The sequence below is a fragment of the Lissotriton helveticus genome, chromosome 4_1 (genome assembly GCF_964261635.1).
Source record: "Lissotriton helveticus chromosome 4_1, aLisHel1.1, whole genome shotgun sequence".
Classification (NCBI taxonomy): domain Eukaryota; kingdom Metazoa; phylum Chordata; class Amphibia; order Caudata; family Salamandridae; genus Lissotriton; species Lissotriton helveticus.
This window is the reverse complement of record NC_136063.1, coordinates 192,752,131-192,767,208: the sequence shown is the minus strand read 5'-3', so window position 1 is coordinate 192,767,208 and position 15,078 is coordinate 192,752,131.

Below are 15,078 nucleotides of genomic sequence, written 5' to 3'. Positions count from 1 at the left end.
TCGCTGGCCACCTTCTTCCACCGCAAGATCGCAGACATCCACGACAGCTTCAACGCCACGACCGCCCCGACAACCACTGAGACCTCCACCCCACAACCACCATCCGCACCAACCTCCTGCTCTCCAGGACCAACATCAACGATGACGACACCATCAAGATCATTAACATCATCCACTCCGGATCTCCGTCAGACCAATGCCCACACCACATCTTCAACAAAGCCTGCACATCCATCGCACCCCATCTCCGGAAAGTCATCAACACCTCCTTCGAGGCAGCAACCTTCCCAGAGAGCTGGAAGCATGCCGAGATCAACGCCTTACTCAAGAACCCAAGGCAGACCCCAAGCACCTCAAGAACGTCCGGCACATCTCCCTGCTCCCATACCCAGCAAAGGTCACCGAGAAGACCGCCAACGAACAACTGACCCGCTACCTCGAGGAAAACAACATCCTGGACCCTTCCCAGTCCGTGTTTCGCAGAAACCACAGCACCGAGACTGCTCTCATCGCCGCCACTGATGACATCAAGTCCCTGCTGGACAACGAAGGAATGGTGGCCCTCATCCTCCTGGACCTGTCAGCCGCCTTTGACACAGTCTGCCACCACACACTACGAACACACCTCCACAATGCCGGGATCCAAGAGAAGGCCCTGGACTGGACCACCTTCTTTCTCTCCAGGAGGAACACAGAGCGTCCGCCTTCCCCCCTTCCGCCCCAAAGTCACCGAGATCATCTGCGGCGTACCCCACGGCTCATCCCTCAGCCCAACTTTATTTAACATCTACATGGCACCACTCGCCCACGTCGCACATCGGCACGACCTCAACATCATCTCCTACGCTGATGACACCCAGCTGATCCTCTCCCTCACCAAGGATCCCCACATTGCCAAAACCAACCTTCATGAAGGAATGAAGGCCGTCGCTGAATGGATAAGGAAGATGCGACTGAAGCTGAACTCGGACAAGACCGCTCCAACACCCACCGACCACGCACGCAACCTAGGAGTCATCCTCGACTCCAGCGTCTCCATGACTAAACAGGTCAACGCTGTCTCCTTCTCCTGCTGCAACACCCTCCGCATGCTCCGCAGGATCTACAAGTGGATCCCCACTGAAACGACAATAACGTCAATCAGGCCCTCGTCAGCAGCAGGTTGGACTACGGAAACGCCATCTATGCAGGAGCCTCGGCCAAACTCCTGAGACGGATCCAACGCATCCAGAACGCCTCTGCACGCCTGATCCTCGACATCCCTCCCTGCAGCCACATCACACTCCACCTGGGAGACTTGCACTGGCTCCCGGTCAACAAGAGGACAACCTTCAAGCTCCTCACCCACGCACACAAGGCACTCCACAATACCGGACCAATGTACCTCAACAGACGACTCAGCTTTTACACCCCCACCTGCCAGCTCCGCTCCACCGACCTCGCCCTCGCCACTGTCCCAAGCTTCCGAAGAGCAACCTCCGGCGGCAGATCGTTCTCCCACCTCGCCACCAAGACCTGGAACACCCTCCCCATCTACCTACGGCAGACCCAAGACCTGCTGACATTCAGAAAACTCCTCAAGAACTGTCTTTTCGAGCAGTAGCAGCATTACCCACCCCAGCGCCTTGAGACTTTCACGGGTGAGTAGTGCGCTTTACAAATGATATGATTGATTGATTGATTTATTGATTGATTGATTGATGAAACAAAGCATCTGATCGTGAGACTGGAGCAGCCCTTGAGCAAGAGTAGGACTGGCTTAAGCACTGGTGGTACCTGGTGCGACAATATTTTATGGTGCCTCCCACCAAGACCTCCTTCTCAAATTCCCTCACTACTTCCCAGGAAATATGCCCCTCAGCTCTCCTTAGCTCCTCTCTCTCACATACATTTAATTAATTTTAATGTGCTGGTAAAGACTGGCTTTAATAATCTACTCACCTATCAGCATAAAAAATACATATCTGTTTTTTGCTGCATGCATATGAACACACTGCATTACTTTATGGTGAGTCTAGACAGAAGGCCCTCTCTTTAGCAGGAACAAATAATCACTAGAGTTATATTGACATTTTTATTGCTGCCTGAAAACTGGACACACAAGCAATTGCTGCAGGTGCTTCTAAATCATAAGTAATTGCTAAAAACAGCGCCCCCCTGAGGTCAGTGCCACACGTCCAGGTCAGCGCCCAGTACGGCCGTACCAGTCGCACCACCCTAAAACTCGCCCTGGGCAAGAGAGCCCATGCCTCCATCAAACATGGTGAACAACCATGTCAGGCAGCGGTAAGATAAAAAACACAAAGTGCTGCTTTGGTATTTACAATCCAACACAAATCATGATTTGTGTTGCTCTGTAGCCCAAAGTAATGTAACATAGCTCAATGTGTTGCCTTGTGTTACTTTGAGTCCATGAAGTGTTTTCATAGGTGTTGCATGGGCATTCCTTTCACGAAGGAGAAGTGTGGCTCAATGGTTAGAGTGGCAGACCCTGATGCAGATGTCTAGCCTGGGACCAGGGTTCAATTCCCTGCCTCGGCGGGTGTTGGGCTCAAAATTCCACAGACCTGATAATTTTCGCCTCGGTGCCTATTTCAATCATGGAGTCCCGCTCTGCAACTCTGGGCAATAGCTTGCTTAATCCCCACAACGCTAAGGATGCCTGGCCTCCACTGTGGGGGTGCCCAGGAGTGGACACCAACAAGGGAAAGCCAGGATAGGTTCCACAGCGGTATTCGTACAAGCGCCTTGAGACCCTTGCGGGTGATTAGTGCGCTATACAAGTATCAATTTACATTTACATCAACCCATGAAATTTGACACAAGTCCAAATTTACGAGGACTTGTAGGCTGATGTAACAATGAGAAATATTTTTCTTTCTCCTTTGTTTTCCTTCCTTGTGGGTACACTGAATATTGCAGCACACAAAGAAGAAAATGTAATTGAAGAATAGTTTCTGTGCATGAAGGGAAGCCTTCCTGCAAATAAACTATGCTACATACCCTTGCGCTGTGGCAAAATTGTGTCTGCATTGCTGCATTGCAGCATAAAGTGCACCAGTGCAAGGAGAGTGCAGAGCAGCACCACATCTTTTTGGATTCAGCGCTGTTCTGCTCTTCCCATTCCCTCAACACAGTGCAGCAGCTTCACTTGCTGAGCTGTATTGCATGATGTATTAGTAAATCTGGGTGTTGGTGCCTCCCACTTACTAAGATTAAAAACAGACTTGTTTCTTGAAGCCCTGGGCCCATAACTAAACATCAGGGGGACTATTCAGAGGCTTGTTAGTGATGAGCAGAAGCAGAAGGCAGATTCTGACCAACAACAACATGATATAACTGCACCTACGTAATAGCTTGTGGCTGTGAGTGGCAAAATCGATGGTACCAATGAAGTTCCAGCTGCAAGATACTTGCACACAAGGGCAATATTAACTGTAGCCTCAGGCAACTTGTACATCACCAAATATGTGTGCAAGCAGAAAGCAGTTTCAGCACTTTAATAGAGCATCCCAGTTCTGGTCACTACTGATGAGAAATCCCAGGGGCCAGTAGAATTAACAAAACTGTCTCTCGAATATACCGGGATTGTCACAGTTATTCGTTCTGACTTGTTTTTGTTTCGGTTCAACCAACCTCAGTGTTAGATTTGGGGGTTTCTGGTTGGCACAGGTAAGAACTTGTGACAAGCAGGGACCCTCTCCTCTAGTCAGGATAAGGGGATCACCCTTCAGAATAACCCCTGCTGACCCTCTAGGTAGTGTGGCGCAAGCAGACAAGGCTAATTCCAGGGTGTCAGTTAGTTCAGCATTTATGATCACATACAATAATATACAGACCCACCACAAATGGACAACAGGCGTTGGTATGTAGAAAAATATGTATGCTTTATATAAAAATATGGCAATAGATAATTTCAGGCTTAATACAAAACCAATATAAAGTGATAACAATGAGGCCACAGTACTTTCATTGTAAAGAGTTCTTTGAAGATGTTTTACCAATGCTTGTTCGGGGCTCCTGTGCGTGTCGCACGAGCTGGGCGACCCCTTCTTAATCAGTTCGTACCTTTAAATGATGCACAAAGACAACATTGCGGACCCTGCAGTCCGAGTCGCACACAGACTCAGGTCGAGTCTAACAGTACCTTTAAATGATGCAGTTTGTTGTGCCCTGATGCGGCCCCAAGTGAAGGCGTGCCCGGGACGAGGTCAGTGGTTCCCCGCAGGCAGTCCGGCTCGTAGGCGGCCTTGAGGGGTGAGGCGGGGAGCGGGACTGCGGGGAAAGGTGAGGACGATCCGGGCGGTCAGCGTTCGCAGTGCGAGGCTTCTTTGGTGGGCGTACTACGCGTACTTCTGCTGTACGCATTGGTGATCGGGCAGTAGGTTTCTGTTGTGGGCGTATGATGCGTACTTCTGCTGTACGCGTTGGTGATTGGGCCATAGGCTCAAGGCGGGTGCGGGCGGTCCGGTGCGCTGTCAAAGGTACGCACCCTACTGGATGGGTTGAAGCCACAGGAGGGTCCGGTGCGAGTTGGCAGGTACGAGGCGGCACCTGGCGGCGGGTATGGATAGTACTGGCGACTCCCCCTTGGTGCGGTGCTTCGCCTCAGAGGTACGGACCGTACCTTCCGTTCTGGTTGCGCTGGACAATTCGGGTGATCTCCTCAGTAGGCCGGAGCGGGTGGGAGGCGGCCGGTACGCTACAAGCGTGAGGGCGTTTCTCGCCTCCCCAAGGGGGCTCCGGGCTCTTCCAACGATTGGGGCGACCCAAGGGTGTGCGGCTCAGAGGAGGAGGGGGCAGGGTGTGGGCGGCCCAGCAAAGCTGACGCGGCTCAGAGGAGAGCGGCGCGGCTCGAGGCGGGGGCGGCCAGGCACGGGCTGCAAAGGGGAGCGAGCGAGGATCACTTCAGGCGGGGCTCCAGCGGCACAAGGAGGTCAGACAAGTCCCAGCAACTTGGCAGGGAAGGCGCAATAGAGTCCACTGGTCCTGGGACTCTGTTCAGGGGGCGAGCTCAGTATCAAGCCCTTGGAGATAGTTTTAGGCACAAAAGCTACAAAGTCCTTTCTGGTCTTTTCCTCTCCTTTCTTCAGCAAGGCACCAACTGCAGGCCAGTCCCCAGGTCAAGGACAGTCTTTCTTCCTTCAGCTTCTCTTGTTCCTTCTAGTCGGGTAGAGGTTCTTTGTGGTCAAAACAGGATCTAATGTTTAGGAGCAGGGCTCCTACTTTTATACACAGTTTCTTTTGTATTTGCAGGCCAGGGGGCCTGAGCCTGGTTCAACCTAGTTTTGGAGCACTTTGTTTACAGGAAGCTGCCTTCTTCTTTCAGGGTGCAGGGCAGAGACATCAGATGCTCTGCAGGAGGTGGAGCCAGCATTGTGGTGGCAGAGCACAGCCCTATTCAGAGTCAAGGGGCCCTCCTCCCACCTATCCTGAGGGTAATCCCTCTATTTACCACCGGGCAGCCCAGACTGTCTCCTGGAATTCCCCAGCCCTGTCACTCACAGAAACCAGACAGCAGATACACATCCTAACAGAGGAGGGCTGAAATGGTCAGGCAAGCAAATACTAACTTTCTAAAAGTAGCATTTGCAAACACAGGATATTAAAATAAACTTTACTAAAAGGAGTATTTTATTATTCTGAGTTCAGACATACTAAACTTGACTTTCTACCATGTTCCCTGATCCTGCTGAGATTATAGAATGTAATAATTCCAGCAGCCCATTTTGGCTTATGAGAACAGGTAGCCTTACAATAGAGAAAAACGAAAATGGTAGTATTTCACTATTAGGACATGCCACACACATCAGGGCTTGTCCTACCTTATGCTTACAATGCACCCTGCCCATGGGCCTACCATAGGGGTGACTCACATGAAGTAAAGGGAAGGTTTAGAGGCAGGCAAGTGTGTGCACTTGCCCAGCCAGCATGACAGTACCAGACTGCACGCAGGTTCTGCAATGGCAGACCTTAGTCACATTTTAAAAGGCTGCTTCTGTGGGTGGCGCAACCAGCGCTGCAGGCCCACTAGCAGCATTTGTACTTAAAAGCCCTGGCACTCCTAGTGTACTTTACTGGGGACTGATAGTAAACCAAATAAGCCAATCATGGAAACCAATTACATGTACACATTTCATAGGGAGCACTTGCACTGTGGCACTGATTGGCAGTGGCACAGTGCCCTGAGCAGCTAACACCAACACTCAGTACATAAATGCGACATGTCGGTTAAGGAAAGCACTGGAGGCTGAAAATAAGAGGCCTAGAATCTCTTGAACCAATTTTAACAGCAAAGGAGGCAGCCTGTATGTTAGACTCTTTAGAATGAGTATATGGTCAAATAAATTGAGTAGTGAATACCTCTTATTAACTGATCAATGTCACAGTTTGCCCAAAGAGCTAGCACAATACCTCAACAAAAAGACTAAAATCCTGACTTTATCTTTAAAGGGAAAAGAAAGGACGAGACAAAGGTAAAAAAGCATCACACCAGTGGGTAAGTGTCCACAGGAGAGCGAGTCAACCGATAAAAAAGAAAGCAAGAGGAGAAAAGATGTGCTGCCAGATAATAATCCAAAGCAAATCTTGATTGTGCAAAAAAACCTCAAAGGTCTTCACAACTATGAATGGCAAAAACTCCACGCTAAATATCTGTCTGAATATAACAGATGTTTCACTCAAAGAGAGGAATGTGCCTAGTCTTTCAATGTCTCAATTAACTGCCTCACTCCAAAAGCCATACCCCAACATTAACATACAGGATGTATCCTGGGGCAGGAGAGTAAGAAATTTACCAGGTCACAAAGATAAGTCATTTGATTCTGACAAAGCAGAAGGTGTCATGAATCTTCAGCGACCCACATTAAAAGCAATCTTTCAGGGAAATCATGTACTGTTCTTCAGTATGTTAGGTGCTATGCTCAAAGAAAAAAGATAAATTAGGTTCTTGTATACTATTGGAACTAGACTGGAAATCGCAGTGGGGGAAGAAAGAGTTTCCACCACTGAATACTAATTCGAGGAAACTACATCCTACAGGTCAGAAAGTTCCAATCTCAGATTTGCAGCTATACCACAAAATAGATAAGCAGCATCCAGCTCTGTAGAGTCAATCTCAGAGCTGATCAAGAAGTTTGTCCTACATTGCTGTAAAGATGTCCTGACTAACACAAAAGCAGAGTCTCATTTTTAAAACCTAAACCGTCTGCACTGCCACAAGCGATCTTAGTCAAGCTGAAGGAGTCTAGGGCGGTTTAGAAAAACATGAAGTAGGAATAAGGAAGACTCACAAAGAATTTGTAAATAGGTTTATCAAATGATTTATGAACTTTTTCATCTGCATAAGTAGAAACACAGAAGAAATTCACTTTCTGAAAACCTTGCCTAATGGTATGATTCTAGAGAAGTCATGACAAACTGATAACCATAATAGAAGTAAGTCTATATTAGCAGGTGTATTAATAGCTGTGATTGCAGTATTATTTGTTTTGCTTGTGGGATTATATTAAGCCACATCTTTTCATTTAGATGAGAATAGATAAAGATTCACCACTGGAGCCCCACTTCCAACTGACAGTACTTTGCATTCACTTAACCTTAAATCATTGCATGTAGATTCTAGAGGAGACTTTTCTTCAAGTGCTTATTTTAAATTGCTTTATGAGTACATTGACACTATGGATGCAAGGAATTGCTATGTTTGTATGCATTTACCTGTATCCGCTGCAAAGGGCATCACATACTTACTTTTGATGTTACTTGTAGCCTTTTATTTAGTCTTTTGTATCGAAAGGGTCATTTTCAGTATTTATATAAAATTACTAGCAGCCCGTCCTGACGTTTTCCGGGTATGAATTGCTCCAGGCCAGTAGTATATTGTTTTGTAGGATTTCGTTTTGATAGCATTTCTTATCTGTGACAGGCCTGTGAAACGCTCCGATTCACAGTGCACTGCTGATGCACTTAAGAGTGCGCGTTCAGTAGTGTGTGAACTCGAGTGTTCCTACTTTATTTTTCCTTGCAATATTATATAGCGCAAACTCGACAACATGGCATCAGCACAATTTACAATACAGAAGAACACATTCATTTGTGGTAGGCACGGGGAGACAAAGGAATTTGCCTGGAATCACAGGATGTTGAGCTGATGCCGAGATTTGAACGTAGCTCCCCAGCTCTAAAGTTCGCAATTCTAGAACTTGTGGAGGGAGGTGTGTCTAAAAGTGTATGTCGGTGCTGGCCATCAATGAGAGAGACCTGTGCATTTTTCAAATAGATGGTGAAAAAATATGAGTATGTTGCTGGAGATGTGGGCCGCCGTGCCACCAATGTGCTTACCGGGGGAGGGTAAACACCCATTATTCCGCAACTTTCTTTCCACATACCATCACTCTGCATACTTTCATTACGAAAGTACCATGACTCCGCAATGCCATTATAACGCATGGCATTACATTTTATATACTTTTACCACGCATACATTTACAACGAAATTCGTTGTAAATGCATGAATGGTATAAGCATGGATTTACGTTTGGATAAGGTAAATATGGGTATAGGGGTATATGTTTTGGGGTTCTGAGGTATATGTTTTGGGGTGTTTGGGTATTTTAAGGATTCAGATATAGTTTTGGGTTATGGGGTACATGGGTAGTTTTAGGGTTTAGGGATAGGTATGGGTTTTGGGGGACAGGGATATTTTAGGGCTCAGGGCTAGGTTTGGGTTTTGGGGTATAGGGGTATTTTTAGGGTTCTGGGGTAGGTTTGGGGTTTGGGGTACAGGGATATTTTAAGGGTTCAGGGCTAGGTTTGGGTTTTGGGGTACAGGGCTATTTTTAGTATTCAGGGCTAGGTTTGGGTTTTGGGGTACTGGGGTATTTTAGGGTTCAGGGGTAGGTTTGGGTTTTGGGGTACAGGGTTATTTTTATGGTTCAGGGCTAGGTTTGGGTTTTGGGGTGCAGGGGTATTTTTAGGGTTCAGGGGTGGGTTTGGGTTTTGGGGTACAGGGGTATTTTAAGGGTTCAGGGCTATGTTTGAGTTTTGGGGTACAGGGGTATTTTAGGGTTCAGGGGTAAGTTTGGGTTTTGGGGTACAGGGGTATTTCTAGGGTTCAGGGCTAGGTTTGGGTTTTCAGTTACAGGGGTATTTTTAGGCTTCAGGGGTAGGTTTGGGTTGTGAGGTACCAGGGTATTTATAGGGTTCAGGGCTAGGTTTGGGTTTTGGGGTACAGGGGTATTTTTAGGGTTTAGGGATACGTTTGGGTTTTGGGGTACAGGGTATATTTATAGAGTTAAAATGGGTTAGTGTTTAAGGGTGTTGGGGTATTTAAGGAGTAAGGGTGGGTTATGATTATGGGGTGCAGGAGTATTTAAAGGGAGCAGGGTGGGATTAGCACACGATATGAGACATGGCATGAAGGGCGGAATGTACCACATGCCCCCAGCGTTTGCCATGCCCCCAGCACATGCCCACAGCACAACGCAGACACGCCCACAAGGGACTACTTTGCTGGCACGGTTCTTTTACCTTTTAAATGTATATGGTGGGCGTCTGCATAGCCTATGTCTAGCCTATGTCCTTCTGCTGCAACTGCCCTTTCCAACGCCGTATTGGGTGTTGTGATTGGTGCTGTGGTTCCTGAGATTACCCGCCTCAAAGGTTTGGGCTCTCTCTTTATTATATTAGTATGGATTATTTTTTTCTTTCAGAAGTTCCCATTTTCAAGTATTTCAATCGTCAAGCCAATGCCAAGGAGATAGAGACAGCTGATAGTATTTTCAAACCCACAATGGCAATAGATAGTGCTAATGGTCACAGGGACAACCTGGCTTGTGTTCTAACAGATGTTGAGAAGAAACATTTAGATATAGTTGAAGACAGGAGAAGAGCAAAGGTTGCTAGACAGAAATCATTAAAGGACCAAAAGTGTAGAAATAAGTGACAGGACCTGTGGCAGCACTGACTATAAATTGGAAACATAAAGGGAAATTAGGTGTACCTAGAGGTAAATCCATAATTCACACTAAGTTTATGGGAAACAGTGACTGTGATCACACTTTTGAATATGGAGGAAATTGGCCATTATTCATTGAAGATCAGGATCCTGTTATACCTTGAGTTTATTATGTTTGTGGAGAAGATACTTTCTGTACATTACCCCAAGGTTGGTATGGTTCATGTTATCTAGGAGTAGTTTTCCCGAAGATTCATCAAGTAGAAGGTCTATATGATCCTTTGTGGAGTTCACATACTAGAAGGAAACAAAGTAGTAGTGGCACTGAAATAGTTGGAGTCATATGTTGTGAACTGATTCCTTCTGTAAGAGTAGTTCTGAATGATTTCAAAATTAGAAAGCTGTCAACTATAATTGATAAGTTATCCAGGAGTACTGCAAGTTAATTGTCAGCTGTGGACACTGAAATGATAGCTGTACAGTCTATTGTTTTGCAGAATCTTCTTGCATTAGACATCCTTCTCGCAAAGGAGGGCGGAGTCTGCAAGATGTTTAAGGTTCAGCAATGATCTACCTCTATACCTGATAAGAGTGAATAATTGGAGAAGTATATTAGGAATTGTACAGACTTAGAAAGAGATCTAAAAGAATTGGAAGCTACAGACCCTTGGGGATCAATTTGAAATTTATTTGCCTCAGTAAGCAAATGGTTTGAAAACCTTGGAAGTGGAATAATTGGCTCCATTTTGAGCCCCTTGTGATAATTGCCCTTTGTGCAATATCTCTGATTGGAATCTTTAGGAGGTACAAGTACATGAAAGCAAAAAGAGAGCTAATGGAGAGGAGGGGAAGAAGAAGAAAGAGTAAGGAAGTGGAAATAGAGGAGATCTAGTGTAGATCCCTTGAAGATATGAAATACCTTGAAGATTCCAGGTGAAAAATGATGAAAACCTAAAGGCTTTGATTGGTCATCTGATAAAATTCATATGTTGATTGTGATGGTTACCAAGGCCATCAGTGAGGGAATTGGAGTAGCAAAATTTAGACTCGACCCTTACACGTCACAGAGAAGTAATTATATATGTGCACCTGACATTACATTTACTGTGTACCTTAATTTCATTAACATGAGTGAAACATTTAAACGCATAACTGACATGTATTCACTATAGAAACTAGAGATTTATACACGTGTGCACTAATGTTTAGTTTAAACTTGAATTACATATTCTTTATTATGTTTTGCACTTACACTTCAAATTATATTACATATTTAAACATATTTTTTTGCTCACGTTTTACAGTTCATTTAAACTTAGACGTGTGCATGTATAATTCAGTTTTCAAAATGCTCATAATATGCTCATTTAAGTTAGCCTGACTACATGCATCAGTTGAAATGCTGTTTGCATCGCCAGAATATTTTCCCTTTTTCCGGTGTAGATTCATTGTCATGATTTACCTTAGCTAGTGAAAGGTTTATTGTCTGTATTACACAGAGATAGAGATATTTGGTAGAGGCTTGGCAGTGAATGTGGTGGACAAATGACCAAAAAAAGGTTTCTGTTCACTGTGTACCAGAATGGAAAATGTTCAATGCTGAGAACGGCAGCCTCAGTTTGATGTGTTGGGAATTCATAGCTATATTGCGAGAACACGTGACCAGAGCTCTGATTGGTTGTTGGTGGTGTGAACAGAGATAATATGTTTTTGACTCTTGTGTTTCTATTATATTGGTGTTCTCACAGTTCTAAGTTAGTTCTGGTGAAGTTAGGCATTAGGAGACATCCCTTTTAGACTTTGAGAGATACATACCTCTCTGCTTGCCCTATTCTAGTAAGTGTGAAGTTTTATGCTAAACACGTATTTCCTTTTCTTTTAGACTTCTGCTGAAGTCTGATCATGCTAACACCAACCTATTCTATTGCTTCTGCATTAGAAACCCTTGGTAGATGATTCTCTATTTGACTCATGTTAGAGTAGAGAAAGCCACTTTCTCTATGGGTCACCTGTTCACTTTTATTTGCTACTATATGCTTGTGGCTGTCACAAGTCTGTATCTCATGTTCTTGTGTCTCAAGCAACTGAGATATTTTACTTTGCCTATTGTACTAATGTACTAATTGAATCTGCATATGGCTTGCTTATTGACTGGATTGATTGGCAATCCAAATAAAATCCTTTAATCATATTCATTGATTCCTGGTCCGAATTGTGGAGTCACATACGCTTCTCAAGTTCCATTTTATTGTTGGTGTTTTCTTCCTTTCAATGCTTCATGCCAACTACAAAGGTTCACCTAATCTATTGAATATAATCTTCGATGAGGCCATGTTTTATAAGGCCAAGAACGCTTCAGCAATCACATCAGTTCTAACGACAGCTCCACTGTCAAGCCAGATGTATAAGCTAAGCCGTAAGAGAGCAATGACTCCTAAAAGCATACACATTAAAAAATGTAATGAGTGCATTCAATAACCAAGAAAGCAATGGCTGAAGCAGGCTGACCCTTTACCCACGTCTCGGGTGATCTAATGAACAGAATAAAAAAGTGAGCCAATGGATGAAGAGTGCTAAACAAAAACCCCAGAAAATATATACTTGTGTTTTATTTAGTTTTTTGGGGGATTGCATGAGGCTGGTAAGAATGCAAATGCTGCCTCTACGTCAGTCGTAAACAAGATATTACATTGAGTACCACACGTGCTTTTGCGCCCAATTCACAAAGCAGTGCAAAAATGTGGATTAATATGTTTACGGATCATTTGTATCTTATGCCTTGAGGTGAAAGCTAGTGTGAAAGGCAAGTACAAAACTGCAGGCAAGTTCAATTGATTTTCAGTTTTAAAACGGCAGTAGCACAAAGGCCAACACTGATGGTATTTACACATGTTTTTGAATTACTTCAAGATTTTACGGACCTTGCAAGTAGCTATATCCCGTCTCACGTTCCTCACACCATGCCACACTCACAATAAAGCAGGAAGTCACATATCTCGTAAGCATATCATATGGTACATTTGCACCATGTGATTAGCTCAGCTCTCGAGACCAGAGCCATTCGCCTAAAGTCTGCTTAGGCAAATACAGTGGAGTGGGAAGTGAGGTGTGTGCCCTACTGCAAGGAAAGACAATTCTCTCCAGGACTAGTCAACATTTATAAATTAGCCTTATTCTTCGGTAATTCCCGAATGTGAGATTTATTCATTTGCATGTTTTTCTATTTTGTTGATTATGCTTTTCCTCTCACCAGAGAGAGGTTTGAGTGTGGCACGGCGTGCCTAAAATGTGAAATATAATTATGAATTGTATTTGTGTAATACCCATTGATGTACAATATCTTGTAGATCGTCTCCCATTCCCCCAAGTAATGTACTGCTCTTTGCTGCTTTCGAGCTAGGATTGAGCTACACAAATCCCAATAGATGCATACACACATACATACACACACACACACACACACACACACACATACATACATACATACATACATACACATACATCCATAACATTCCTGCTTGAACCAGTTTCCAGCTGGTATATTCCGGGACTTTTATACATGAGTAATTCTCTTCTGTTCAATTTTCACTTAGATCTCTTATCACTTAACCCCGGCCGACTCCCTAACTGCGCACAAGCAGCACCAGGACACACTCACGGACCCTTCAGCTGCCACTCCTGCAAATTCACCTGCATCAAGACCCACACCATACCAACAAACACCAAACAGAGATCCAACACCAACCACCTGAAATGCATCCTTCTCAACACCCGCTCGGTTCACAAACACGCCATCGACCTTTGGAATTTACTCGACTCCATTTCTCCGGACATCGCCTTCCTAACAGAAACCTGGATGAATGCCTCTTCAGCCCCAGACATCACCATAGCCATCCCAGACGGCTACAAGATCATCCGTAAGGACCGCACCATTCAAACAGGAGGAGGCATCGCTATCGTCCACAAGAACACCATCCGTGTCTCAACCAGCTCAGAAGACAACCTCCCTAACACCGAACACCTTCACTTCCAGATCCACACCGACCCCAAGACCACACTCAGAGGCACCCTCCTCTACAGGCCACCAGGACCCCGTACAAAATTCAGCGAAGACATCACTGACTTCATCACCCCACACGCCCTCCCCTCGGAAGAATACATTCTACTGGGAGACCTCAATTTCCATCTGGAAAAGAGCAACGACAGTAACAGTACCACCCTTCTGGACAATCTCGCCAATCTCGGACTCAAACAACTTGTTAACACCCCCACACACTATGCAGGACACACACTCGACCCTATCTTCACTTCCAGCAAGCATATCTCCTTCACTCACACCACACCCCTCCACTGGACGGACCACAGTTGCATCCACTTCATTTACAATAAGACCTCGATCCACAACCACCCTCAACCAACTCTGCGAAGAAATTGGAACAAAATCACCATTGACCAGATCTCCACATCACTTCTTCAAAAACCCCCTGCCTATTCAACGAACCCTAACCAAGCCGCCATCAACCTCACACAATGGTTAACCCATACCGCCGACAAACTAGCACCCTTGAAAAAACATCAAATCAAGCAAGGGAGCAAGAACGCCCCCTGGTTCAACGATGACCTTAAGAATTCCAAGAAGATCTGTCGTTCCCTTGAGAAAACTTGGAAAACAGACCCAAACACTATCACCCATGCCGCCTTCAAAAACGCCACCCGCAAACACCACCAACTAATCCGGACAGCCAAGAAATCAGCACTCAAAGACCGACTAGACAACAACGCCCACAACAGCAAGGAACTTTTCAACATCATCAATGAATTCACCAACCCCACCGCCAGCTCTAACGACATCACCCCCTCTCAAGTCCTCTGCAACTCCCTCGCCTCATTCTTCCATGACAAAATCGCCGACATTCATAACAGCTTTGACAACCAACCCGTAAACCAGTCCACCCCACTCACCTCCGAACGTGTACCACCTCCGAATAACCTTTTCGACTGGAACCCAATCACCACAGAAGACACCATTCGCCTAATGAACTCCATCCACTCAGGATCCCCTACAGACCCATGCCCCCATCACATTTTCAACAAAGCAGACTCCATTATCGCACCCCATCTCC